The sequence below is a fragment of the Podarcis raffonei genome, chromosome 6, assembly GCF_027172205.1.
Source record: "Podarcis raffonei isolate rPodRaf1 chromosome 6, rPodRaf1.pri, whole genome shotgun sequence".
Lineage (NCBI taxonomy): Eukaryota > Metazoa > Chordata > Lepidosauria > Squamata > Lacertidae > Podarcis > Podarcis raffonei.
This window is the reverse complement of record NC_070607.1, coordinates 19389133-19415981: the sequence shown is the minus strand read 5'-3', so window position 1 is coordinate 19415981 and position 26849 is coordinate 19389133. Positions and strand designations below refer to the sequence as shown.

The following is a 26849-nucleotide window of genomic DNA, read 5'->3' as shown; positions in this document are numbered from 1 at the left end:
CATTTATGGCGAGAGTTAATCTGAGGCGGCCACACTTGACTATGTGCTATTTCAAGTTACGGTCAATGCCAGCATAAGAAATTGAGACAGGCAGATTTTGAACTGGAGCTGAATACCATTTGCAGCCCCAATTAGCATCTTAATAAATGCTTCGTTATTGCAATCATGCCATTATTATGTTTTACAAACCTCTTGCGGATTGAATTTGTGTTTGTCCAACCATGAGACTTTTGTGCTACACAGAATAATGGTGAGGTTGAATTTTACATAGGTAGTCAGATGACACATACTCTTTCGTCTGTGACCCAGTAAAAGGGGCTAATGTTTTTAGCCAGTAGCTAATACAAAGCCATAATTAATGTGATGGATTTATGTCTCCTGGATGTCACGTTAATGTAAAACCAAGGCTGTTTCTCTGACATAATGAAAACTCAATGATAAAGGGAGCCCCAGAAATGAATCCCTTTTGAGATCTGCGAACACCTTTGAAAAGAATGTGTGTAAATATGAGAGAAAACAGTTTCGAATGAATGACAAAATTAATCAGTGCTACCTTTTGGTGTATTGAAAATGTGAAGCACATGTCAAAACCAGTAGCAATTCGTGGTTTATTATCCAAATGTAAAGGAATATTGGAAAAAAAATATTTCATACATAGGCAGTTCAGCAAGACTCTTCTTGTTTCTTGTCAGCCAATACAAAACGTATAAGGAATTATTTCAGGGTAAGGAAATAATAGTTTCTATGATTGCAGTGGCCAGAAACGGATGTGCTACAAAGAGACAGGCGACAAAGTGAAATTCCAGGCAGATATGGGCGAAAATGTGGAAGATAACAGGTCATGTGTGAGGAAAGAGGGAAGACAAAAGACTGAGTTGGTTAAAAAGGTCGAGACCACGTTTGCCAGATTTCCTAAAAGAAAGTGGAGCCCAAAGTTGGACGTACTTTCCATTCATTGGGGGGGGGGGACACGTTTGAGAGATTCGTAGTTGCACTACGATACGGTTTTTTTTTTTGAAAGGGAGTGAGAAAATATGAACAGTGCGGAAGCGCATTCCTTTTGTTCAACAGGCTATGAAACGCGCAGACGCTTTTCTGAGGGAGAAATTCCTCAGCGTGAAGCGAAGCCCTTGTTCATGGTGTGTCGACCAAAACCCCCAAATCCTTAAGTGAACCCTGAACGGAAGCCTCTTTCTTTCTTTCTTTCTTTCTTTCTTCGCACCCCCTTTCTTTCTTTCTTCTTCAAACACTTCCCTCAGACCCCAAACGAAGCCCCGTGTGGAAAGCGCGCGCTACGGACGCGCCTCGACGGGGCTCGCTTTCCTCACCACACAATACACACACACGCGTGGTGTATGTGTATGTGTGTGTGTGTGTCCCCGTGTGCGTGTAGGGGCGGTGGCCTGCCGCCTCCCAATCCCCACCCACCCTCCCGCCTCAGCCGGAGAATGACTTCACGCTCGCCGCCTCTACTAATCCCGTCCCTTCGGAAACCCTACAGTCATTCTTCCACACGGACTGTGGCGGCGGCGGCGGCGGCGGCGAGGAGGAGGACCCAGACAGACAAGACAGACGAGCTCTCCCTCGGCGCGCGCACTCCCAACTCTCTCCGAGCGACGCGTCGGAGAAAGGCGAAGGGGTGCCCAAGTTATGCTTTCGCCGCCAATGGGGGAGCGCGTCGCGCCTCACGTGACGATGCTTAGACCCCCCCTCCCCTCCCCACCCCACCCCGCCTGCCCGCCCGCCCACCTCCAACAATCACCATCACCCTGTCTCTTCACACGGGCGCTATTTAGTTCTTCAATTCAGGTCGGCCAGCTCGCGCCGGCGGTGGGATGTCTCTGCGCGCGCCAAAGGGGAGCGCCCCGTTCGAGGCGGCGGCGGCGGCGGCGGCGGCGGCAGCTGCTGGACAAGGGAGACTTTCCCACCACCGCCCTCCTTTCCGTTTCTTCTTCTTCTTCTTCTTCGGCCCGGCCCGACACAGACCCTGCCCCGGCCCCCCACGCACCCAACCCCTGGGAATTCTGCATCTTTGGTATGCTTCTCACGCCGCGTCCAGCTCGCCGACGACGCCGGAGGGACTTCGCCTCAGCGGGAAACGGTGAGTCCCGTCCCTTCCCCACCCCCCATCCCCTTCTTTCTTCTCTGAGCGGCGGGTTCGGTCCCGGGCATGTGTCAAAAAACGCTTCTCCTCACTCTCGGCGGAGCCGCCTTTGGCGCGCAGGTGGGGGCATTCCTGAGGAGAAGACTTTGCGCGCGGGGGGGGGGGAGAGGATCGCCTGCCGATATTCCGAGAAGCCCTCAACTTCTTTTTATGTATATATAAAATGTGCAGAGTTATTCCCTCAGGGCAAAAGTCTGCGAAGCCACGCCGCTGCTTATCACAGACAGTGTCCTGCTTTGTTCGTGAGGGAAAACGAGGAGGGGGAAGGTGGGGAGGCTGGCTGGCTGGGTGGGGGGGATCGGCGGCGACGAGGAAAGAGGCTCTTGGGGGGGGGACGGACGACGAGGACGCTCGGCTCCTTATTGATTTTCCGCGTCTTCCTTTCTCGGGGGGTCTTGAGTGAGGTGCGGCGCTCCGGGTGGGGCGTCGGGGAAGCGAGGGACAAACTTTGCCAAGTCAGCTGGCGAGGGGAGGACGCGCCACACTTTGCAGGCATCTGACAGTTATGATAATGAGGCCGCCCGGAGACACTTCGGGGACAAAACGCCTCGCAGGTTCTTCTGGACAAGGTTCTGTGGGGCAAGAGACCCCCCCCACTCCACTCTCACCCCCTCTCTTTCGAGTAGGATGTCTGTCTTTCTTTCTCTCTTTCTTTCTTTCTTTCCTGGCATATAAATAAATAAATCTCTTTCCAGCGATTTATTTATTTATTTGCCTGCCTAGGATAATTTAATTGCACCTAGGGCAGAGAGACTGCTCACCCCCCCAAAAAAGAAACCCCAACACACATAGACACGCATTGGAATTCTCTCGCCTTTGATTTTGAATTTGCTTGAATTCCCAACGGGCTTGGGAGAGGAAGAAGAAGAAGAAGAAAAGAAGAAAAAAGAAAGGGGTGTGGGACTCTCTTCATAGCACAAGATCAGAGGGAAGAGAAGAGAAGGCGATCAGAAGACATTCATAATAAGGAGTGTTTCCCTGGTGCTTTTTACACACACACACCACGAGAGATTCAAGTTGCTTTTGCTGCGTGAGATTTACGAGTTCTCAAGCAGGAGCAACAGACAAAGCATAAGGGGGTGTAGTTTCTACTCCTTATTCTTATTCTTCTTCTTCTCCTTCTTTGCCCCCTTTTTCTCCCCTCCTCCCGAGAAGGGGGAAAAATGAATTCAAGAGTCTCGGAGTATAGCAAGGCACTTTGATTTACAGCTTATGCTCGCATAAAGAATTCTCACCAGGCACTAAAGAGTAGAAAAATGCGACCCTTTATGAGAAAGTTGCATTCTGAAACTAGCTTCACAGGGGAGCGGTTTGGGACGGAGGGGAGGGGAGGAGGGGAGGGCGAACAGGACAATAGAAATCTGATTCAGACCCAGCTAAGCAGGGTCTGTAAGAAAGTGCAGAGCAAAACCTAACACAGAGAGAGACATGCAAACTGTTTCTAGGTTCACCCACAGCGAAACAAAACAACGCCCCTTGAAATATGAATTTCAATTAAAATGAGAAAATGGTTTAGTGAGACTCCAGACGTTCCTAATTACAGCTGGAAATAAATCTTCGCGGGCAGAGCCTACGCTTGCTGTGGTTTGTTGGGAAAGGAACCCAAGGAATGCATTTTCTAAAAGGAGGACTCGGCGTGAAAATATCTCATAACCTTTTTTAAACACACACAAAGCAACACTCTTTATTTTTTCCTCTTCTTTGTCTGCCGTACTGTTATCTACACCTCCCCCAACCACCGCCCACTGTGAGCTGAGACACCTGAAGGCCAGACATAATGATCAACAGAGCGCTTTACTCCAGCCTGTCTGGATTCCAGCCAGGTCCCCCCCCCTTTCCCCATTCTCCAATCAAGGAGCCTGCACGCAATGCACGCCAGGCTTATTCTTCAACTGCATGCAGAAGAAGGGTGGGAGTCTTGCTCCTCACACCGTGGCAAGACCCAAGCAAACAATATCCCCTTTCTCTAGCCAGGCGAGGACCCGTTTTGACATGTATTTTCTCTCTGTCCCTCGCAATGCATTTGCAAGCACCACTATCTGCTCCTCTTTGCAGTTTTGTCAAGCTCACAGTTTACTTTAGTATTCATGTGCTGTGCATTTCATATACAATGACAGTTATGTGACAGTTCCCACAGGTATTATTTTTAGAAAGTGTGGCGTGTATAGAAAGGTATTGCACACATGTGTCTTGCATGGTGCTTCTCCCCCCCTTTAAAAAAAAAGATTACTGTGTTTAGACGAACATACATAAACATTCCAAGGTAATTCAATAACCCATTTGTAAGAAGCATCAAGTCATTTACTTTGTTAGGCAGCTATTACATTGTTTTGAGAAACAACACTTTCATAAAGTTGGACTTTGGGGTGAAACACTGAGGTGTTTATGCCTTCAGAGCTGCACTTAAAATTTCGATGTGGCCTGTGAATTGGTTAAAAGGAGATGAGTAACTGTGCAATTCTACATTTGTTTACTTGGAAGTAAGTCTGATGATGTGCAGTTCAATGGCTTACTCCCAGGTAAGTATGTACAGGACTGTTGCCTTAAGGACAAGAAATATTTTGAGTCGAGTCACTAGGAAATTTTGCCTGAAACCAAATTTAAAGCGGTTTTGGATGATCTTGAACTGGTGATGCATAGGTATGAGTTTTGCAGGAAGTTAACAAAATGTTGATAAAGATTAGGAAAATATTTCCTGCGGCTTTTGCACGGTAAGTGTTTGTTATAAATGCATTATAATGTGCGGGTTGATTCTTTTATGGTACAGCTTAGCGCGGAGTACTGGTTGGTGTAGAACTGCTTTTACCAGCCTAAAATGTGCCAGGTTATGGAAACCTGGTGCAAAAGCAATGAAACTGGCTTTGAATAGGGATGTGTTGTGACCTTGTTGCCTCTTCACCTGACAAATTTCACTAATGATGTTTGAAAACAACAGCAACTTTTGCCTGAAATTTGGCCAGTTAAAGAGAACGTTGATGTCATTTTAAAATAATATTAGTGAAATCTCTTAGGTGAAAGGGTGGGAAGGTCACGCAAGCTAGTTTCACATACCAACCAGTATTCTGTGCCCAGCCATGCAATATAGAAATGGATATGGCCATTATAATACATTTATAGCAAACACTGTTATTGAGAGTGAAACCTATGCAGTGAGGGAGGAATGCAAATAAAGTGTTGTTGTTTATTTTTTTTTTTTTTTAAAGATACATCTGTAATTTTGTGAAGTGCTTTAGGTTTACACTTTCAGGTTTACTCCAATGAGTAAATTGATTTTCTATTCATTTGTTTTTGTTTTCAATGGTGCATTCAACTAGTAACTTGCTTTCTAAAAGTTCCCCTGACCCACTGAAGGCATTTTTATGAGAGAAAGTATGTGTGTTGGGCAGGGGGCGGGAGTAATGGCATTCTCTAAATAATTTCAATGGAAACATTGTCTGCACACATATGGCAAAGTAACTTGAGTAACATGTTAACTGATATAGTGTAACAAAACATTTCCTTAAAATTTCTATTTAAAGAGGAGACCTATAATGTTGTCCATCTGCACTGTAATGCAGACTATTGTATGTGTATGAAAATACCATCCATACAACAAAACGACATTTAAAACTCCTTACTTAGTTCTGATAGGGTAGTGGAATTCCAGCAGTCTGAGTACTCAGTATGTAACAGCAGTATACTATAAATGTATACCTAGAGTTCAAATGGACTTACTTCCTTGTAAGTGTGTACTGAAGTACTTAAAATTAAGTCCCATTAAGCCCAATAGGGTTTTTTCCAGTGTGAGTGGGTAAGGAATTGAAAGGTTGTTCATGAAAACACATTCATTCTAGCGTTCTTAATGTGCTCTATTTTCATTATCACTGTCATTTATTCAGTTTACTTACCTCTTAAAGCAGTTTTTTTTAATTACTTCAAATAACTAGAGAGGTTACAGCATCTCCAAAAATGCATTTATCCCTGATTTCTACCTATTTAATGCACCAACAGATGTTAATATACATCTTATATTCAATATATATTCACTGAGAGCCAGTGTGGTGTAGTGGTTAAGAGCGGTAGTCTTGTAATCTGGGGAACCGGGTTCGCGTCTCCGCTCCTCCACCTGCAGCTGCTGGGTGACCTTGGGCCAGTCACACTTCTCTGAAGTCTCTCAGCCCCACTCACCTCACAGAGTGTTTGTTGTGGGGGAGGAAGGGAAAGGAGAATGTTAGCCGCTTTGAGACTCCTTAAAGGGAGTGAAAGGCGGGATATCAAATCCAAACTCCTCCTCTTCTTCTTCTTCTTCTTCTTCTTCTTCTTCTTCTTCTTCAATACTTACTTAAAGAGATTTCATAATCCCAGTGTGTTACTTCAAATCTTACCTGTAAATGATCACTGACCAGAATTTCACCACAATGGGCAATAACAGCCTTCAATGGCGGTAAGTGATCTTGTGATTTATTCAAAAAAATGTACAGTACTGGTCTCCTTCAAAGTGTGAAGAAAAAGATTGAAAACCAACTGTTCGCTGTTTTGACTTCCTCAATGGAAATTATATGGGCACCCATACAGTTTCTTCATTGGGGTGAAAACAGCTGGATTTCAGCTGATTTCAGTGGAGTAATGGTGGAAAGGGAGAGGGCTCAAAAATCCACTTGTGTTTCAAATCACAGCCTTTGTGGCTTTGTAAAACAAAAGAAATACGTAAAAAGGGAAGGAAAAAGAAGAAGAATCACCGTCAGAAATATACACAATGTACAGCTTCATCCCCACTTCTGAGTCAATATACATTTATTAGTACAAAAAGTTTTAAACTTAAACCTTTTAGTTACAGGACTGCTGCTCTAGCCTTTGGAAATGGGAACCTGCAACTGAATTAAGTTTATCCAGGATCAAACACCCTTGCTGTACAGTTTGCCCACTTTTAAGTGGGATTCATTATGATACTGATACTTTCCTTGGTATAATCTTCTGAACAGTAGCTACATCTAGTAAATAGTTTGTTGCACAGTTGTGTAAGTTCATTCTGAAGGAGTATCAAAAATCAAGATATTCTCTCTTACTATTATTCATTTTGTGTTTGTGTGTGGCAGTCGTCATTCTCCACACACACACACACACATCATGCCCTGGAATGGCGCTTGGTCTAGGGCATTGTGGAGGATGCAAAAATGGTGGCCGGGTTGCCTACACAGGTTCTGCACCTGTGTTGCAACAAGATGGCAGCAGCAACAACAAAAAGAACCTTTGGGAGAAAAGAAGGAAGCCATGCTATCGTCAGTGCAAATGGTCTCCCCAAGAAAGGGGAAGAGCTGTAACTCAGTGGTGGAGCGTATGATTTGCCTGTAGAAAATCCCAGCTTCAATCTTCGGCAGGTCCTGATAAGGTTGGGAATTCCCCCATCTGAAACCCTCGCAAGTTGTTGCCAGTCAGACAATAAGGAACTCGATGGACCAATGGTCTGATTTGGTAGAAAGCACCTTCCTATATTCCTATGTGTTAACTGTTGAATAGTTTCTCCTCTCCCATAAGCAATTTGGTGAAAACACCCACCCACCACCAATTTCTCTGTTCACAGACAGAGTGGATAAAATTGAGAATGGTTCTTTAAATTTATGGTGTGACATTGTGGCGCCCGATTCAGAAATCTGGTTCTTCTGTATTTCCAAAATACACTGTGAAAATGTATATTCACAGTCTGCTGAAGAATCCAGTGTTGTACACCTGTGCCCTATCTATCTAGGTGCACACACATGTTCGTGCACTTACACATACATACCTGCAGTTGAATTTCCCTCTACTGATCAGCCTCTCCTATTCCTTGGCTAGAAGAACACATTCAGACATTATGCAGCAAGCTCGTTTCTTCTATGGACGAAACCAGTGTTCACAGAAACAGGACCACAAACTCTAAGATTTGCCTTTGCACAGGAACACGCAGTAGACCTATACTGGGAATAGCAAATTCAGCGTGACTCAATACCATGCATCCAGCACTGCTTTAAATACATGCCCTGATTTATATATTCAAGGCATTGACTGCTGTAATTACTGCATGAAGTTTGCATCAGCCCTTACCTACATCTTCTCAAATTACGTGTTGGGTATTCTCACATGGTGCTAATTAGGCAACCATTGCTGAACCAGGTCCTCCTACTTCCACTACCAGAATGTCTTCGTCTCCATCTTCGCTTCCAGACTGTAGCGAACAGGGTACATCATTTAGGTGACTGCATGCAAAGAATAGATGCCAGAAGTGCCAGAAGGAGAACCCAAGGACAGGAGTCATTCTGAGCCTTCCAAAAAGGACAGGGTTGCATGTGCAGGAAACAAAGGTCGTTGCTGCATGCCTGCTTCAACCCCCCACCGCTTCCAGCGTTGCCACCAACATCTGTAAATCGATGCAAGAAATACACTCAGCACCGCACCCTTTCCCTATAACCGTCACCTCTGAATGAACCTAGCAATAACACCTTTTTTAACAGATCGGCTTTTGTAGCAAGCTGGAGTAGAAATCATGGTTATTGGAAATAATTAGAATTTGAACAATGCTTCCACTTGGTGTTCTGCCTGGTGGTAGGAGCCGGCAAGGGGGATGCAGATCATTAAAGAAGCACTTCTTATTGCAGTGCTTCAGTGTTACAGCTGCTGTTTCAGTGGGACTGTAGCTGATGTGTCTGTAGCGAACTTGCTCCCTGTGCCTCGGCTAGTGGTAATGGGGGTTGTCCCCCCCCCTCAAAACTTATGGTCTGTGGCCAGCCACCTGCAGATCTGTAGGTATTGGAACCATTCACATTTGTGGTGTGTGTATGCCAAAGTGTGGTGGAGGAGATAATTTGGCAAGCCTTTAGGATATGGTCTGATCTCAGCACCCCAAATTTCGGTGGAAAAAATGCTACGAAACTTTGATTCATAAACATGCTGCCCAGTGTCGTGTGATGCTCCATTGCGTGTAGTTAATTTGTAGCTATGAAATTTACAGACAGAATATTGTGTGGTTGATGTGGTGTGGAGTAGGGAAGGTGCTTACTAACCCTATACCCTCTTTTTATTTTTTTTCTTGTGTAAATCACCTTAATGGTAAAGTCACCAAGGAGAAAAGGGTTAAACAGCTCCTCCTTAGCTAGTCTTCCCCTGTAGCTTGCAGCCTGTCTGGCTGCATTTGGTAAAAGAAAAGGAACAGTAGTAATTGGGGATAAATTTCAAAACGTTTACAAAATGCCTGCACACTTACACAAATGGCTTGTGCACATTTCCAAAATAATTTGCACATTAAGTATACACTTAGACATAGACAATACACATTGTTCTGTTTAATTTCCGTCCACTTTTGTCCATCACTACTCTTGTATTTCCAGCAGATTGTTTTTTTTAACTTCTTCCACATACAAATAACCCCCGCCCCAATTAGCGAACTGCCAGATTTATGTTATGGTGCCCATGCAGTCAAAAAAGGGTGGTGGCAGCAGAGGAGGCATAGAATTCCAAATATTGTAAATAGCTGTACTGTGGATCAGGAGGTAACCTGGTTTCGTTCATCCAAAAATAAATTGACACATGGACAGCACATAAGTGCAAAGGTAGAAATCTACATTATGCATTTTGTAAAGCACCCGGTAATGCAGAAGGGGAGACAGGACAGCGGAAAGGGAAAAGAAATGGGTCGACACATCTGTCAGGAACCCAGAAATGTTTGTACCTCATTTAATGGGGTATAAACTTTCCCATGTCAGAAATGAAAGTTTAGCATAGCGTGAGTTGTGGCTTTCCAGGGTGCCTACTTAAGGTCAAATGTGTTATGGTCTACACCCAGATTTCATGCTGTTTCCAGTGCAGTAGCCCTTTCCATGTAGGAAAGGCTTAGTACATGAAGCCACCCTTACAGCCTTGAGGAAAAAATTATACCATAGACATTCTTAGAACGTTAAAAGGACTGCTTGGATTGCCCCTACCTTTATCAAGCCTGTTGCTGGCGACTGAGCCTACAAATCTTGCTAAGCAAGGGACATGAGTAAGCGAACATATGCATCTATAGAAAGGAAACGAGCTGCGCAGAGAATTTTTGGAGATAAAAATACGTTAAGGGAACCTAAATGTAAACACACTCCTCTTTGATTCCTTGACAAACTCTTGCACAGAAAGAGAGGCGGGGGGGGGGGAGAGTCTGAGTTTCAACGACTTTTCTGTACGGTAGAACTGAACCAGATGGCCACGTGCTCTTTTCTTATTTAGATGAGAGTTTTCCTTTCAATAACATCTTTCTTCCTGACCTGCTTAAAAATTCCAGAGAATGAAATCAGCACAGGATTTTCAATTCTAATTGACCATGTGCAGAGGAAGGGCCAGTGGAGAAATCAGTAGAGCCATTGTGAGACATACTACATCAATCTCGCCTTTGTCTTGCGTCCTTGCTAGCCAGAGCTGAAATAATTAGGAATATTTGATGTATATGGGTTGGACTAGAATTGCTATGTTAACTGTTTTTATGTGTCTGTGTGTGGAGGATGTAGGTGGAGTCCTTTTTCTAGAATGAGGTGGTGCCCAAGAAGGCATGGTTATCTAGGGTATCTGCTATGCGTTCATTCACATTCGGTGCATTTAAAACAAAACGTGCCTGAAAATTCACAAAACTTTAACATATTTGCTTTCCCTCAAAAGGTGTGTTTCTAAATGCATTTCCTTCCGAATCACAAATTACTAAATGTACTTTCTTTGAAAACCCACACTTCAAAAACATTTCAATAGTTTTATTTTGCACCAACACCTGTGTTAGAACATTTGGAAAGTGTGAAAAGCCTTGGGTAACTTGGGTTCTGGGAGGTTGTGAATCAGTTGATATCAGAATTCACAACAATTGGGTTCTTCAAGCATCCTTAGTGTCATCCTGCACGCAGGCAAACACTGCTTATTCTCACTGGATATGAGAGAGAGAGAGAGAGAGAAAGAAACCCACAGGCATTATAAGGGAGGGAGGGAGCAAATTATAGCATGCTTGATTCCTTGTCATTGTTAACTGTAGGGTGAGTGTGGCTGGAGAAAAGTGGCTGTGATATGTAATTTATAACTGCATACACTGAAATGTATGCAGTACTTTCTTGCTGTGCTGTGCAATAATCTACAGGCATGTTCTAGATGTGACAAATAACTAGAAAGATGCAAATCGTAATACTTTAAAATAGTTTTCACCACAATACTGCCATCTAAAAATTGAGTAAAAGAGCTGGAATTATTAAAATGGCAGTATCATTACCAATGTTTAAAAATAACCATGAACTAACACTGCAAGTACAATCCAGTGGAAGTTATGCCCCAATTATCTGAATGGGAGATATTTGTCTGTATTCTGAACATACCCATCAGGAGTGTGTGTTGTAAATGTTGCTGGATCATGCCATGCATTTTAATAGTTCCCTTTTTAAATTTTATAAGCTCGTCATGAAGGTATGTTGTTTGCTTCAGAAGGAACTGAAACAGTCTCAAAATGTAGTTGAAATCACAGTATAGGACTCATAGAGTTCTTGCTTGCTTCAAGAAAGTCATGATATCTCACCACAAGCTGAAATTTTATTTTAGTCGTTGTATCTAAAAGGAGCATTGCTTGAGTTAAACAAGCTGATCATCAAATGTCTGAATCAGAAAATTCCTCTGATTCTTTGGTCATACCATCATCAACAGTAATCAAAGCTGCATGTGTGTACATTTCACGGTATGTACGTGTGCTGAAAAACCACAGCTGGCTGTGGCTTTCCATCCCATGGAGATGTATAAAAGTTATTAAAGATTCTAAGACATCTAGCCCAGTGGTTTTCAGTCCATTTTCTAGGAAAACCATGGGGTTCCTTGGAAGCTTCTCAGGGATTCCTCAGATTAGTAATGATTCATGGGTTTCTCAAAAAATGAGCGTGCTCACCATTAACTTCCCTGCAATCTGTTGCCAGAGGAAAGTTTGGGGTTGTGCAAAGTCTAGGTTGTGCATTGTGTTTGTGTTGGGCTACTGTGAGGCCCACAAACTTTGGGAAGTGCCCCACACGAATTGAGTCTGCACTCTTGAATTTATTGTTGCTGTATGGAAGATATGAAGCGGCTTCTCAAGAGATGAGAGAGGAGTCAATGTGGAAAGGTAGAAAGTTTGAAAATCACGAATCAACTTAAGTGACCCATAGTGGCCTAATCTGAAAGCTTTCAGAGATTTAATAGCATAAGTAGTATTTCTGTCTTTTAGTAGATGGTAATATTGGATTGTGGACCAGATCCAGGTGCTCTTGGAGGAAACTGATGCTCTAGGCTTAGTTTTGGCACAGAAACTGCTTTGGTCGCCAGGTTGCTCACCTGGGTAAGGTGGTTTGAGTATATAACACCAATCCTGGCCCAATTGCATTGGCTGCCAATTAGTTTCCAGGCCCAATTAAAAGTGCTGGTTTTGTCCTATAAAGCCTTAAATGGCTCAGGACAGTAATACCTTATTAATTGAAGGACTGCCACTCCCTATATGAACCTACCCAGACCCTGAGATCATCATCTGAGGCCCTTCTTTGTGTGCCTTCTCCATAAGAGTTCCAGAGGACAGCAAGATGAGAACAGGCCTTTTCTGTGGTGACTCCTATTTGTGGGATGCTCTCCCCAGGGAGGCTCGCCTGGCACCTTTGTTACATATCTTTAGGCACCAGGCAAAAACATTCCTCTTCTCCCGTGGCTTTGGCTAATTAAACAATCTATGGTCTTTTAAACTGGGGGTGGGGGACATTATTGTTTTGTTTGTTACTATTTTATGTATTTTTATCTTTCTGTATTGTAAACCACCCTGTAATTCTCAGGTGAAAGGTGATATAGAAACAACAACAGCAACAACATTCTTTATTTGAGGAATAGACCTTCCATTAATTTGCCTAGCCCTTCTGAAAACGTATTTCTCCTCTTGGACAAGTGTCACGTTTGATGGCCAGGAATTGCAAAAGTTGATTGTGCAGTCCAATAAAGCCCCCCAAAAAGTAGTTCACACTTGTTTTACATTTGTCATGTGAATATCATTAGGTAGCCTAGTTTGACCAATAACAGGTTGTGCAATAGCCAGGTAGTTACAGTCAGGCAATGGGCCAGGATGTTTTTGCTGCACTGTGCAATCGGAAAGGTTCTCTTTGTGTACTTTCATGTAGGAGATACATTTTCTTTACCAACTTGTATAGTTCATCACTGTACACTTCTTGCATATTTGAGGTTTGATAGGCTGTTAATGCTGTTCCCTTTCCCTTTTCTTTTTAACATCTATGCATACACTGTTAGGAGATAATTTGCAGACATGCAGGAGAACTAGCGCCTAAGAAAGCAATGCCCATTTTGGACTATTGTAATACTTTAAAAATAAAAATTGGTGGAGCTATGCTTGAGTTCTAATCCAATGCTGGTTCTACTCAGAATATACCCACTGAAATTAATGGGCATGACTAGGCCAATTAATTTCAGTAGGTCTACTGTGAATATAACTTAGCGGGTGACAACCCACCGTTACAGAGGCACACCTAGGGATTGGTGATACTGGACCCTGACAGGTGTGCAGGCCTCCCCCGCACTGAAGTAATCACCCCAGAAATTTGCCTCTAGTTATCTGTGTAAGGTTGCGAGTTTAGACAGGAGCTGGGAGCTGAGCGGTAGGAGAAATGGCAAGGCAGTACGAAGGTAGACCATTGGAGACTATGGAGCGCATGGACATATATGTGTGTAGCAACGGTTTTACAGAAAGATCAAAAGGAGGAGAAACTTCTTGTCCTTGCACTGCAGCACAAAAGGCATGTGATTTTTTTCCGTCCATCTTCCTTGCCTTACCTTCACTTTAGACTCTTCGAGTACTTGGGTCACATAAAATGTGGCTATTGTGGGGTAAAGTGATTTTTTTGGGGGGTGGGAAGGGAGCAATACAGCTCTATGCCGAGGGTGCAAGGGACCCTAGGTAGGTCTCTGCACAGTTAATACAAAATATGGCAGATAGGCAAGTGGAACACATGTTACCCATTTTCAAAGAGCTCCACTGGCTCCCAGTCTGTTTCTTGGCCTAATTTGGAATGGTGGTTTGAACTTTAAAAATCCTACAAGACTCATGACAGAGATGCCACAAGGCCAATCTCTTCCCATACCAGCCTGATCATGAGTAAGAGACCCTTTTGTGGGTTGCTGTGATGAGGTGGGGATGGCACGAAATATAGTCCTTTTTCTTATGGCACCCTGCCATAACAGAACTTGCTCACCTGGCTGCCGTTTCTGTTACCCTTTTAGTTTGAAGTGAATACGTTTCTTTTCACCCAAACTTTTTATGATGCTTAATCTGACGGTTTCGTCTGTATGGCTTTTCTTTAAACTGCTGTTACGAAACAGTGTTCTTTGGCTGTACCATATAAATCTTTATTGAGACAATTGTTTCACATTTTAGAAACTGCTTTGGAATGCTACACGCCTAAAAGCACTACTCAAATGGGAAAAATAAATGAGCAAAATTACAGCTGGGTATACTGTCAACTTTCATGCACCAATAAAACGGCACGTACCAATTGGGTAGAATTATGCACTGTATATATACTGCTTACGTGCCAAGTCATGCAAGAATTTGTGCATGGAAACTCAGACATTGAAAGCGTATTTTGGGATCTCCTAATTTTTCTGCTTGCCCATGAACCCCCACAACTGTGACCACAGGAAAGGACAAAAAAAGGGGGGGAGTGATTCTAACAAGCAGGGCAGAATTCATAATCAGAGCACATATACCATGTTCCCTGAGACTTTCAATTAAATTTGTCTATGTAAGAGCTGCAGAATTAACCCTTGTAAACAAAGGGAGCAAAACAGAGATCTTGGAAATGCTTTGGGATAAAACTGCATTAATTCACAGTGAATGGTGAAGTGAGAAAGCGTCTGGTCTTCCCTAGGAGTTGGTCCTGAAGGTCTGACGGTTTAAAACAGAATGAGCTGGTTTAGGGTATTTGACAGTTTTCTTTATTAGACAGAATGGAAAGCTTTTTATTCCATCTAAAGAAGAGTTCTGTGAAATTCAAAACTTTGCCAATGCAACCCAGTTTGTTCAGTGAAAACCCACTTCATTTGGGGACACTATTGCAGTGAGACCAGTACCCTGACACAGATTGACTAGCCCAGCACTAACAGGGATCCTGCAGTAGCACTATGTGCCTCTGACTGCAGATCAGGCCCTGTATCCTTCTAAGCTCTTGCGACACACTGGCCCTTACTCCACATACAGATCAGCTATCAATAAGTTATTGGAATGCTTGAATAGAGATATAGTTTTAACCTTTTTTGGACCTTAGGCTGCAATCCTAAACAGACTTACTAGGGAGTAAGCCCTGTTGAACACAGTGAGCATTACACATGCCTAGGATTGTATTGTTAATGCAATCCACTTTGTGCTTTTATTACAATCAAGTAATATATGTAACTGGTGAAATGAATAGATTAAATAGCTGCTGGGGTAGAAGAGCGGGGGGGGGGAGCCCAGTTGCACAGGTGTGGCTAGAAGCATATTTTGGTATGTTTTCAGTTGGCTTTTGACAAGGACCAGATAACAGAAAACATCTGGATTCATAACAGAAGTTTAGTGGATGAGCAGAGGTTGAAGTCTTAAATAACATTTTGCATCTGTGCCTGCCATTTTGTAGGGACAGAAAATTGCTTTCTGACTCACATATGTGGGACTGAAACAAAAAAAGAAAAAGAGAAAGAAAAAACATTTTAGGTTTTTGCTATTCCCCCACCCCCACTTTGGTGAAAACACAATGGCACCCTTCTATGCATGAGTGAATCTGTTAATTTAGGTTTCTCTGTTTCTTATTTTCCCAATATTAAGGTGAGTTCTCCTCATTTCCGTATCAGTTTGCATTTTTTTTAAAAAAGACATGAAAATTCACCAGCATTTTAGTGTGAATTTCTTCACATCCTTGGTATGCAGTTTTGCCTAAAGACATTTTTGCAAAGCAATCACCCCTAATACAGTGCACTTCTCTGTTATTTACACTAATATATGCATTTTAATGCACACTTAATGCACACTTCTGCCCTACATATGCATTTTTGAACGCATTACTTGGCTGCATTGCAAAATTCAGAGAAGTGAACATGTTGAAAGTTGATTGTGTTCTGGTTCACATATTGCTGCAGAAAGTGTGAATCAGGTAAGTTTGCCTTTAAATGTTAACTTAATCAAATTTCTCCCTAATCCCTACACCCTGGATAGGACAAGAAAAGCTTCCTTCTGCCTGCTAAGCAGGTTGCATTAAGTTCCATTGGGCATTTCCCATTGCCTTCTTGTTGGCTTCAGAGCTGTACAAAAGTGCATTAAGAAAGTGAAATGCCTCTTTCTCCTTTCACATTTTAGCATGGTTGAGGTGGGAAAACAGACAAGTTATGATGTGCTTTGGCCTGTGTGAAACCTTAGCCACAAACCATGCATAAGCTGGAGAATGGGAGAAAAAGGATATTGTTTCCTTGCAAAGTAAGTAGGGATGGGGCTTACTTTGGCCAGCTTAATTTTAGTGACAAGGCACCTGAAGGGACACAGGTGGCGCTGTGGGTTAAACCACAGAAACCAGGACTTGCCGATCAGAAGGTTGGCGGTTCGAATCTCCATGACGTGGTGAGCTCCTGTTGCTCGGTCCCTGCTCCTGCCAACCTAGCAGTTCGAAAGCACGTCAAAGTGCAAGGAGATAAATAGGTACCGCTCCGGCGGGAAGGTAAACAGCGTTTCTGTGCACTGCTCTGGTTCGCCAGAAGCGGCTTAGTCATGCTGGCCACATGACCTGGAAGCTGTATGCCAGCTCCCTCGGCCAATAAAGCGAGATGAGCGCCGCAACCCCAGAGTCGGTCACGACTGGACCTAATGGTCAGAGGTACCTTTACCTTTACCTGAATGTATTAACATTTGAGCTGGTCCTTTGAGATAGGGTGGGGGGCAATGGGACTGCCTCAAATTTGATTTGGGCTCATAAAACCAATCCTGAGAAGTGCTTTGGCGCAGTCTCACAGTGTTGGCCCCAGACATGCAAATAGACGACTTCTTCTTCTTCTTCTTTGGCTATCACTTGTAGCCGAGTAAGATTGTCTTCCATAAACACGGTTTTAACGATGAGTCTGTAAGTGACTGTGGAGGCCAATTCTGGATCCGCACGTCCTTCCACAGTGGGACTGTACCATTGATGATGGGGTATGGGAAGCACTGCATGGGTTTCTGGAGCTCATTATAACTTAGCCAGAATGGAGAAATTATGTACAGCTGATTGCAGCCATTGCCCAATCCAGAGTTCAGAGACGTATTTCATAGTATTTCCACCATCTTGTATAATGCTATAATTAGGACAGTTGGCATTAGATAATTGTTTTATGTGACTATTTGACATGTCCAAAATAATCCCCACAGTGGCTTGTAACAAACAGCACTATACAATGACATGGGGTGGGTACTCTACAGCATCTAGGAGTCATTCAGCCAGGTAGTTTGAGCTTCTGGACTTAATGGCCTGAGTTCATCCGCTCTTTAGATAGTAATGTGTATTGCTTCACTTACTTAAAAATGCAGTAAGCCTGTCCTGCTGCATTTGCGGGTCCCCTGCTCTCTCTGCTCAGCTGAACTCTGGACTTCTGCTCCAGAGTCATTCCCTGATGGTGCTGCTGCTGTCTGAGCAGCAGATTCTCCCCTTTCCCAGTGATTCAGGGTCTTTTTACTGGCTGAAGGCAGAGTGGGAGGAGTCATGCTCAGCAGCTATGCCCCAGATGAGAGGCTGAGTGACTGGAGTTGGACCTTCTATGACCCTGATGCTGTAATTCTCCTGTGCTGTCCTTAGTGTCTTTGCCATAGCACTGCAAGTCTCTCGTCTGTCTGTCTGTCTGTCTGTCTGTCTGTCTGTCTGTCTGTCTGTCTGTCTCTCACTTACACACAATCAGCCAAGAGCAGCCAGATGCATTCCAGGTGGATTAACACTGCCACCTCCTCCCCTGGTGGCCTCTTGTTTCCTTTAATTACTGCATGAAAAGGGAGAAATTTAGCAGTTTTCCTTTTACTGTGTCTCTGTTCCAGTAGAAAAGCAACCTGCTGTATTTGTTCTTGTCCCCTAGCAGCTGAAGGCAGAGGAGCCTTGCCAGAAAAATGTTGGCAATTCTATAAAGGCAGTTTTCTGTTCCCTCCCCTCCCCAAAGATGCGTTTCCCAAGAGAATGCTAAAAGCAAAGTTTGCAAATTGCTCTTGAATAAAATTACTTAGTTTCCTCCCATGCCATTGCGATGTGTGTTTTCCAAAATGTGTTGACCGATCTGAAATCGAAATGTGACCATGTTCCAGAAAGGTGAAGCCAGAGCATAATAATGGCTTCACCTTTTGACATTAAAAGAATAAGGCTTAAATGCTTTGATCCTTAAGGAGCAAGTAAAGGTGAGGGAAGTCAGATTTTTATTTTTAAAAAAGGATTTCTAAACTACTAGTGATTTCATTTCTGTTTATGGATTACTTATGCTTTGGAAAAAACACACCCTCAGAGCTATAAGGTGACACTGCAGGGGTTGTCTGGACTTTTAACTGAGTGTAAAGTCTGTTTAGTCAGTGCCTTCATGCCTAACGCTGAACTTTCACCTTGTCATGCTTCCCTACCCCAGGTGCAACACTCCCCCCAAAAACTAATTAGTATGTGCCTGTTACACATGCATTTTGCAAAGTACAGGCTATTTAACACAGCACAGACCCTGTTTCACAAACATGACCTCCTCAAAGTGTGTCTTTTAGTGCATGTCCAAATTTGTTTGCTTAATGTTTCCATTCCCACAATCCTATTAAATTAACAAAAACCAAACTAACATAGCAGCAGCAGTTCCCGCCAACCCCGACTTTGCTGCACCTTGTGGCCAGATATTGTGGTATTTCTGTTACACACATAAGAGCCCATTATTCTCTCTGCTCCAGGTTAACCAAGCCCCAGTATATTGCAATCTGTAGAATAAGGTAAAAAAATCAACAACCCTATCCTGACAATAACAACTGAGGCTGCTGTGTGGGTTTGTCTGCAATCAATTCAACCCTGCAGAACCTTTGTCTTTCTCTGTGTCGGGGATCACTGTTCATGAGGGCTATTTTCCGTGGGTAAACAATCAGACCCGCAACCATTCATTAGTAGCCTGAGTTAGGATAGTCCAGGAAACGCTCTGTTGCCATAGTCAAATCTGTCAGAATCAGGGTTGAGGTGAAGCAGTTGCACCAGAGCAAGAGGTTTGGGACAGTTCTAAGAAGCAGCAGATCCAGGCCTCTAGAGTGGCTGGGGAAGCCCAGCCAGATAGGCAGGGTATAAATGATGATGATGATGATGCCATATCCTGGAAAACAACAGAATAATTTGATGTTTTGCTTGTTTAAAGAAATCTTCTATCCTAGTGAGTGCAGAACAAAAAATTGTAGAGTGATGATATCTTTGTAGTTGCCCCACTACAGAGTACATTATCCTGGCTGACTTTAGTCTTGCAACAGAAGTCCTCTATTTGATTCCTGTTTGAACTTCTACTATTTTCCTCACCAGGGGTGGATGGTAATAGAGGCTCTTCGCTGTTCAGAGTGGGAGAGGGATTGAGGCAGTCATGGATATCTAGTGATATTTTCCTGTGGTTTCCCCCTACTTTCTTTTTAAAAAGCAACACAGTATAACTGTGTCTGATTTAGGGACTTCCCTATTCAGAATACCCCCTCATGAACTCATGCCCTACAATTATCAAAGGAGGCAAATTACTACAGTGAATTGATTTTTACCAAAATTCTTCCATAAGTAAATAGCTAAGAATGACTGAAGCTTGGGGGAATGTCCTTTACCATCTTGGTCCTGATCCAGCTGTAATTATAGGAAAATAGTGACGTGTAACACCTAGTGGCCTTGAATGAAGATTTCCTCTTTGCTTCAAATAACACGTCTAGTGAGTTCATTAGAGCTCAGATGAACATTGCAATAGAAAAAGGGGGCTGTGTATCCAGATGCATAGTAGGAGGTTGCTTACCCTTAGATAAATCTTCCTTGCTTGATTGGGAGATGTCTGCCACAAGCACCTGGAAAGCCAGTTCCACTGTAAGAAAAAAAGTTCTTGTACACCAAGGTGAAAATATTGCTAGGAAATTCACTCTTATTCTGCCTCATTTCTGTGAATGTGCTTGGTCTATGATTATCTTGATGAACATACCTATTCCTATTGGTGCTGCATTCTGTGTGAGCTGAACTATGCTTCATACCCTTCTGAGAAATACCCCACCCCACCCTCCCACTATATATAAGGGTTTGGTGACTTCTGCTTCAGTGTATCTGAAGAAGTGTGCATGCACACGAAAGCTTATACCAGAACAAACTTAGTTGGTCTATAAGGTGCTGCTAGACAATTTTTTTTATTTTTATTTTGACTGTGTCAAATCAACACAGCTACCTACCTGAATCTATCTTCATATCTGGAGTGGAAGAATAGGTATTGTATCATATTATGTGTGTTATAGGAAATGCATCATCACCCAAAAGGGGGGAGGGAGAGAGGAAGGCACAGTTTTACATAAAATGTTATATATGTTAGCTGCAAATTTAGAAACAATTGATATAATTTTAATAGGGATATAGTACATCTCACAACCACAGGAAAACTGATTGAAGTGAGCTCCATCTGCTGTGGAGGCGCCTGCTGTTCTGATGGGCAACCAAGGCCCTAGCTGCCATCCCTTCTTAGGGTTCCTTCTCTTCAAACTGGACTTTGGCTGGGCAACCCTTGAAATGGTGTCTGCCTTGAAGCAGAGGACAGCCCTTCACATAGTCCTCTGTAAACAGGAGAGAGGCCACCCACCAGGCATTGTGAACTATGAGAACGACCATCAGATATTTGATGGGCATCAGTTCTTTGTTTTCGTTTTTAAGAATTTGGAGGGGATGATTGCATGGCCATAATTTGGCCACGTGGATAAACATTGCTTCAGTGCAGGGTTCTGCTTAGGCTGACCTTCACATCACTGTGATACTTCCAGTTTTGTAGTATACGGCGTTCCTTACTTTTAATTAACCCCATTGACTGAATTCAGAAGATGAATATTGTTCGGTTCCGATGCTCTTCCGACATCAACAGTGGAATACCCAGCAAACATTTTCCAAAAATCCAGCTGAATTGTAAAGTTAAAGAACTCTTGCCTGCAAAAATCTATAGCTTTTAGAAGCAAAAAATGATTATTCATCCAACTGGGAAATTAAAACGACACGAACTTGCCCAATTGATTATTTACTGATTAGCCAGTAACTCTACTGTACAGTAACTCTGCCAAAACAACTGCTGAAAATATAAACCAAGACACAGTTTCAAACATATTTAATCATTGTTAGTGGTTGGTGATATATTGGCTTGCACTGAAGACCTACTTCTGATGTGATTCTAGCCAAGTAATTCACAAACTGTGCTGAGGGAGGGAGAGGCCTATGCACACACACACACACACAAACACACACGGACATAAGACATCTACCAACATTTCTCTTACCCGTTACTGTGAGTTAGAATGCCCCTGCACAAGCTCCTCAAAATCCTTCTTAAGGAAGAACAAAAGCAGAAATATTATTCTCTGCATTGTTGGTAGCCTAACAGAAGCTTCCAATGCCTTTCCTCACCACTAGTAGTGAGCAATTGGCACGGGAGGCTCCAAAGTCACTCAGTGATAGAGCACAATGCTTCCCATGAGAAAGACCCCAGGTTTAAAGTGACCATTGCACACTGCCAAAAGGGGTTGGGGGGCAAAGGAGAACACATTTGCATGTGCTAATTTATATGCATAGATGCAAAATTAGAAATAATGACTATAAATACAACAGATCTCACCAGAATAGGGGATACTGTGACCAGGCGATTCCAAAGCCCCATATTACTGTTGGTAGAAAATAAACTATCCTGAGATCTACAGATGAAGGGCAGTATACAGATTTAATAAGTAAATAAAATCAATTAATAATAATAATAATAATATATTCATCCACTTTCACATCGAGTCAAAAAGTTCTGTCATTGGAGAGGCATGGGGCCCAACACCTCTCCTTTTAGAGGTCAGACACTGAATAATGCCTCCTGCTCAAAATTTAGAGGCTCTGGTTAGAGTTGTGCAAGAAAGGAAAGGAAACGCCACGGGAAATCAAATTCACTGGTGCTTTATGAAAAACTCCTGCAAGGACAATGCCAACACTAGCTCCCCCAGCCTTGCTACCACCTCGCTCTGCCCCATCTCCATCCCAAAAAACACAGCTGCTGCTCCACCCCCACCCCACCCCCTCACATGCTGCTGCAGGCAAAGATGCAGACAACTAGCAGCAAGTGAGGGTTGCTTTTTCTTCCTCTTTTAAAGAACCATAGTCCAACAAGCAGCAATGGAGATTTAGATTTAGTGACATCTCAGTACATGTTGGCTCCTGACACAGAAACAACATATTTCATTTCCCTTGGTGATTAAAATATAATAGCCTCAGTGTTTGAGAGAACTTGCTTGCTGCTGCCTCTCTTGAGGACGATTGGGGAGGTCAAACTTAGGTTTGTCCATGAAGTGTAGAGCTGTCTTCTGAACATGAGTGCCAGCTTTGAGCCTGATATCTCAGCCTCCAAAGCCAGCATGAAATTTACAACACACTTTGCATTTCCCCCTACCTTCTTTGAAAACGGATGTTGCTGTTCAAAGTTTTCAAACTTTAAATTGTGGGCTAGCATACATGTTGGATGGAAATTTCCCCCTTGGCACCAAAGGGAGATTGCCTTCCCCCAAAGGAAATACTACAAGCTTCAGTGGATGAAACTGTGGGATGGGTTTTAATGAGTAGGAAAGGATATCTCAGTTGCAATTTAACCCTCCAGGTGCCTACGTGTCTGGGTTGAACAGTTTCACAATCCATCGTTGGCAGCAAAATTAAAAGCATGGGAATTGGGCTGTAAAACCTTGTTTTGAGTAAGCCCAGTTATGAAATAAGTTTGTATCCCACTTCTTACCTCGCTTAACAAAGAAACGGGCAACAACTTGTAAAGTAAGTTTAAAATAAGATTTACTTACTTTATACTCATGCATTGGTTCACAGTACCAGTAAAAACTATGCTAGCAAAATACTTACATTTAAAGTATAACCAGCTTCAGACATGTGCCTAAAGCTGGAGCAAGCAGAGGCATGTCTGTATCCAATGCTGGTCAAAGGGGGGATGATGACAGGAAGTACTATATGTTCCTTCCTCTCCAGGAGAGGAGAGGAAATGACATCAGGCAGAGCCCACTCTACCAATTGTATTTTTATGGTCTGAGTCAGCAATACAGCTCTGCGGCATTAGCTCCTTTTCATGCTAGCTAGCAAGAATATGCATTTGTTAGGTTTGGCAGCTAATCTCCCACAGGAACTACCACAGAGAAGGGAAGGGTTAACCACACCTCCATGCCTGCTGTGATCCCAGTAACGATCAGCATTCCCAGCTGATGTTATTTGCACTTTGAAAAAGCTGCACATTAAAAACAAAGAGTCAATTTATTTTTAAAATCATGAGTAGTTTTACTCTCAGTCCTCAAGAAAGATAATCACGCATTGTATTACATTTTTCATTCTCTTTCCCCCACTGTCGTCAGTGGGAAGCCAAGCTTGTATTTGCACTTGAATGTAGCATTGTGTTCTCAGCTTGTGCACCAAGCCCAATTCTGGTACCTTGGGATGGACTTAAAGCAATGTACTTGCTGTATTACAAACAAACAAAAGATTCACAAGAGGAATGACAAGCCTAAAAACCTAAGGTCTCACTTTGCTCAGCCAGTAGTTGACCCTTTGTTGCCCTTCAGTGGTACCCCCAAACCAGTGGGCTATAAGAAAGATAAGTAGAACTGTTCAAACCCATTCCAAAAAATTATACTCGGCATCAATATGGACAACGATGAGTAAGAAGTTATGGAAGGCAAGCCAACCCTGATGTTAGTGCTGTTTAGCCGGGCTTCCGCAGTTTCAACAGCCATTGCCCACACAGTTTCAAACCCATCTTCATAGCCAGTGCCAGATGGGCTAAAAAAAAACAATAGAAAGGTGAGATTATGAAAGTTGAAGCTTGCAGGAGCTGAATCTGTGTGCCCAACACCAAAATTCTATTGGCAAAGGATAGCTTGCATACAGTTATGAAAGGAAGGGAAGTAGGCGTTGTAAGATCAACCCACAGACACAAAATAAATGGCCAGGATTTCCAGTGCTGTGCAAGGGTACCCATTGACTGATTTAACAAAAAAGGAAGCTCCTTATACCCTAAAGTTGTGTTTTTTAAAAAAAAACTCCCATAAATCAGCCTGTTCTATGTTTTATTTCATGCCATGCAACTCCTGAAGAATGCTATCCAACATTACGAAGATAATGGAGCTTTCCCCACTCCTGCCCCATTACACAGACACATTTTTGAACGAAGACTTTCTTGACTGAAAACTGTTTCTTCAAGAAAGCTGCTGACTGTACCAGCTGTCCAAACATATTTTTCAATCACTCCGTGTTCCATCCCAGTGCTGCTGAATTGGAGCTTCATTTTAGGGTCAAAAGTAAGTTTAACTGCAGGATCTACTGAATATGAAAAAGAACATAGCTACACATTATTTGCTCTATTTCTGATAGTGGTAAGGAAAATTTCCACTTGGTCCCAACTCCTAATTATATTAGGGACTGCAAGGGAAGTGCTTTCCAACCTTTCCAGGAGTCCAAGAGCTGCGGGGCATCATGACAATATTCACTAAGGTCCATCAGTTTCCCAACAAAGGTGGATTTGCTCCTGTGTTTGCATTTTGTTAACATTCTTTTCTTTCGGTCCCTGTCTATCAGATTTTTGAGCTGCAGATTTTATTATTTGAGCAGTGCTTAGAACACAGTTGGTGCATCATGCTTACTGGAGTATTTATACATATTTAGGCCAATGTGCTTTGTGCATCTTACTCTGCAGCATGCCACACCGTATAACCCAATGACAATTTTATTATAGAAAATAATACACATTTTATGTATTTTAATTCTATTTAAGGTGGAAGACTGCAGCAGGGAGAACATTTCCATTCCTAGTTTTGAAATGCTTACAAGTTTACTATATTCCAGTTTAAGGCTTATATGACATTTACAAAGCATTTTTACAAATCAGAGTAATAACAACTATATTCTCCCTTTCTAAATCTTCTCCAACACTGGCAGCTCTTCGAAGGGTGTGCAGAAGACTAAAAGTAATTTTATAATAGCAGGCTTTACTTCCAAGTAAACACACACAGAAGTAGAAGGCTGCAGCCCTGTACAAATCTTACTTGGGGGTAAGCTCCACTGAACATAGTGATACGACTTCTAAGTTACCATACGCACAATTCCATTGTGCATTTCTTTCAGCTGTCCTGAGCTTTGGAAATTTACAAATAATAATACTGAAAGACGTTTCTTCTCCTTGTGCCCAATACATAATCCAAAGCACATTTTAAACTTGACGTGGCAATTTGAAAAAAACACACACTTTTGCACGTTATTTAGGCCAGTTGTGAAGATACTTGAATGACGGTTTTTAGTAACAGAAATGCGGGGCCTTTAGTGCAGACCAGGACGTCATCTACACACACATAGTGGAACCTCGGGTTGTGGACGTAATCCGTGACAGAGGCACGTCTGCAACCCACAGCATTCTCATCCTGAAGCGCCGTGTCTGTGCAGGCGCCGGCGCAATTTGGCACTTCTGTGCATGTATGAGCAGCGAAACCCAGAAGTAACCTGTTCCGGTACTTCCGAGTTTCCCGCGGTCTGCAACCCAAAAACACGTAACCTGAAGCGTCCGTAACATGAGGAATGACACTGTATGTGTGTGTGTGTGTGTGTGTGTCTTTTTTTATTAAATTTTGCTTCTTACATCTTATCAGGCATGCAGGCTGGGTGTCCTCCGCACCCGATCCAGCCTGGGAAAGGCTTCCCCATCCTCATGCTCTTGCCTTATGTCAGGGGACACAAGGCCAGACCACAGCACCCCGAAATGGTGGGGGACTGCACCATCAGCCCTGCTGGGGCAGGACAGGGGTTTACTCAGGCATGCTAAAGATCCTCCCCTGGGGGATCTGGGCCAAGCCACATTCCCCGAGACCACTGAACCTAATATTTCAGTGATGGATTGGGTTTTGTATCATCTCTTTTCTTTTCAGTGTATCTCTCAGAGTGGTCTTTATAGAGACTACAGGGTTTGTTTTATTATTTGACTAACACATCCGCAGACTACAATTTCTAGCAGAAAAATGCTTCCCGGCGAACAAAATAAAATATAAGGAAACTTGCTGAAATGATCTTCCCTTCCCAGTGTTAACATGCTCTAATATTTAGAGATCACCTTCTGTTTTTCTTGACTCTGTAATACAGTAATTAATAAATGCAAATCAGTCACTCATTAAGACTATCCATGTAATTATGAAGTCTGACACTTATTCCTTGTCCACGGAGACTACTCATTATCTTGGGGAACCTAACCCTTCCTCAGAACGTTTGTTTTTGCCATTGTCAGTAAATGTGAGCTCAACACATCAGGTTTTTGTGGCAATTTGTGGCCACATTTTAAAAGAAGAGAGGTTAAAAAAATAAAAACATATGAACTTTCAATAAATCCATCTAATTTATTCCCATAACTTTTTCTTCCTCTTTCGAAGCCACTGCCCATCAAAAAAATG

The 26849-nt window shown here is 42.8% G+C and overlaps 1 long non-coding RNA gene across 3 annotated transcripts in view; it reads left to right on the top strand.

The window, feature by feature from the left end:
* The first annotated feature begins 1765 nt into the window (after window positions 1-1765).
* The window catches only part of LOC128415385 (uncharacterized), a 99558-nt gene continuing 74474 nt past the window's right edge, over window positions 1766-26849 (top strand). For all 3 annotated transcript variants that reach the window (XR_008330927.1, XR_008330928.1, XR_008330926.1), the window contains exon 1: window positions 1766-2101. This is a non-coding gene — a long non-coding RNA (uncharacterized LOC128415385). The remainder of the gene's footprint in view (window positions 2102-26849) is intronic.